The 2,863-nt window shown below is 41.7% G+C and overlaps 1 pseudogene; it reads right to left on the bottom strand.

The window, feature by feature from the left end:
* Positions 1-810: 810 nt before the first annotated feature.
* On the bottom strand, positions 811-1,246 carry LOC108521338 (mitochondrial intermembrane space import and assembly protein 40 pseudogene; annotated as a pseudogene).
* Between the last annotated feature and the right edge of the window lie 1,617 nt (positions 1,247-2,863).

The following is a 2,863-nucleotide window of genomic DNA, read 5'->3' as shown; positions in this document are numbered from 1 at the left end:
AAACGATTTTAGGGAACAAGGGAAGACAATGATAAAGTCTGACTGCCTGCGAGGTCGGGCAAAAAGAGCCACATTTTTCTTCTTGCAGAGAGCCTATAAACAGATGTGCAAGTAGGAGAGATATCGCTAAATCCTTTTCCTAGCAAGAAATATTAATATTAATACCCTGGGAAAGGAATACATTCCTGGGGGGAGGTCTGTAGACAGCCGCTCTAGGAGTGGCTGTCTTATACAGTTGAGATGAGGACTGAGATACGCCCTGGTCTTCTGTGGTACCCTCAGGCTTACTAGGGTGGGAAAAAGTCTGCCCTGGTAAATTTATGATCAGAGTGGTTCTCTGCTCTTGAACCCTGTTTTCTGTTATTTAAGATGTTTATCAAGATAATACGTGCACCACTGAACATAGACCCTTATCAGTAGTTCTGCTTTTGCCCTTTGCCTTGTGATCTCTGTTAGACCCTTATTAGTAGTTCTGCTTTTTGCCCTTTGAAGCATGTGATCTTTGTACTTACTCCCTGTTCTTACACCCCTCCCCTTTTAAAACCCTTAATAAAAACTTGCTGATTTGAGGCTCAGGAGAGCATCATGGTCCTATGGATATGTGATGTCACCCCCGGTGGCACAGCTGTGAAATTCCTCTCTTTGTACTCTTTATTTCTCAGCCAGCCAACACTTATGGAAAATAGAAAGAACCTATGTTCAAATATTGGGGGTAGGTTCTCCCAATAGGAGGTGACTGAAAGGCACTGTGCAAAAGGCCTATATCACTCTGTAGTGGAAGGACTGGAGCCCAGTGCCTTGTGGCCTTCATTAACTTGTCCCCACCTCTTCTTTGGTTGCAGTGGCCTCAGTGGGAGCAGTTTCTTATATGTGTTCTGCTCACTTCTCCTCTTCCTCCTCCTCATCCTCTTGGGGATACAGGTGCAGGTATTTCTTCATGCATTCCTGCATGACCTGGAATTGTTCTACACAGTCTTTCCCCTTGAGATCCCCTGCACTATAGTGGAAGCAGAAAAAGGCCAACTTGAACTGTTCCCCACAGGGACCACTGGCCATGCCCCCAAGGCATGGGCAGTTCCAGTTAATGTCTTCATTTGGCAGCATCAATCCGTACTGAGTATGGATCGTTGGGGTCATCAGCCACCAGCTCTACATTGCTTGGAGTTTTATGGTCATCTTTGGTCACAAATATGATCCCATCCTTCCCTTCCTGCTGGCAGGGACATGTAGGACATGGCTGCGGCATACAGACCAGTGCTTAGACTTTGCAGAAGCAGCCACAGCAGCTGCCCCATTTTTTTTTACAACCTTTTAAAATTAAGTATGATACACATACTCTAAAGTGTACAACTCATATGTGTATAGTTTAATTATCACAAAGCAATGACACCCAGGCAACCAGATCAAGAAATAGCCATTACTACCAGAAGTCCCCCTCTTGTCCTTTATGGAGAATCAACACTGTCCTGACTTCTAACACCGTAGATTTTGTAGATTCCCTTTATGAGTTAGGGAACTTCTTTTCTATTCCTGTTTTTATCATGAATGTGTTTAATTTTATCAAATGGCTTTCTCTACAAGATGATCATGTTTTTTTTTCCCTTTATTAATGTGTGGATTACATAGACAGATTTCTGAATGTTAAATTAACATTGCAATTCCTGGAATGAACCCAACTTGGTTGTGATGTATTATCCCTTTTACATATTGCTAGCTTTGGTTTATTACTATTTTGTTTAAGATTTTTACATCTATGTTCATAAGTGACACAGACTTACAATTTTTCTTTCTTGTAATATCTTTGTTGAGTTTTAGCATCAGACTGTGATAGCCAAAGTGAGAACTTTGGATTTTATTTTCAGTGTGACAGGAAACTATTTGAGGTTTTCATATAGTGCTGATAAGAAAAAAAATCTCATATATTAAGAGGGAAAGAAAGCAATTTAGAAAACAGCACAGAATAAGATCACTTGGTGTAAATTAGAAACGTGTGTGTGTGTGTGTGTGTTGCATTTTTTAAGTTGTTAGAACTAAAACTAAGAATTATTGACAATTGATGTTAACAGGGGTGATAAGGGAGTTTTGATTTTGTGTTGTTTGACATTTTTTCACCATATGTATACATTACTTTTATTTAAAAATATAAACAAGAAGAGAAAGTATCAAATGGAAAAGAAGAAAATAAGGGCAGTTTGTTGACCCTAAAACTCTCTCCCAGCCAGAGACAGTAGTGCATAGTTGACAGTACCTGGTTTGAGGGCTGGCGACTGAACCTTGTCTCTGAAGCTCAGTTCATCTGGAAAGTGAGGATGATGTTGTCCACCATAGGGCTGTGTGAAGATTTCATCAGTTACTGTGCTTGGGCCATAGTTCTGATTCAAGTAATGGGAATTCTCCAAGCAGCTGTAGCTACAGTATGACAAAGTTATTGTGCGTATGTATTAGAACATAGCATAACAGTAGTGTATGTGAGGACAAATGAGGACTACTAAGTAGAGAAGAAGGTGACTGGGGGGTCAAATGGGGAAGGGAGAGAAATGGGTAGGAGAGAAAACTTAAGAAGGCACTGTAGTGAAAGCTGTAACTCAACCCCCTGCCCCCTCAGCTGGTACCTCAGGAAGAACAGGAGCCACAGTAGGCCTGGCCAGGAGAGAGTTCACAGACTGACACAATATCTTAGTCCATTTGTGTTGCTGTAACAAAATACCTGAGAATGGGTAATTTATAAAGAACAGAAATTCCTTCCTTTTTTTCCCTTCCTTTCCCTTTCCTCCCCTTCCCTCCCCTTCCCTTCCCTTCCCCTCGCTTCCCTTCCCTTTCTCTCCCTTCCCTTCCCTTCCCCTCCTATCCCCTCCCCTTCCCT

The sequence above is a fragment of the Rhinopithecus bieti genome, unplaced genomic scaffold, assembly GCF_001698545.2.
Source record: "Rhinopithecus bieti isolate Rb0 unplaced genomic scaffold, ASM169854v2 scaffold_60632, whole genome shotgun sequence".
In the NCBI taxonomy this organism is placed as follows: Eukaryota; Metazoa; Chordata; class Mammalia; order Primates; family Cercopithecidae; genus Rhinopithecus; species Rhinopithecus bieti.
Note: the sequence above shows the minus strand (reverse complement) of the source record. Positions and strands in the feature narration are given on the sequence as shown.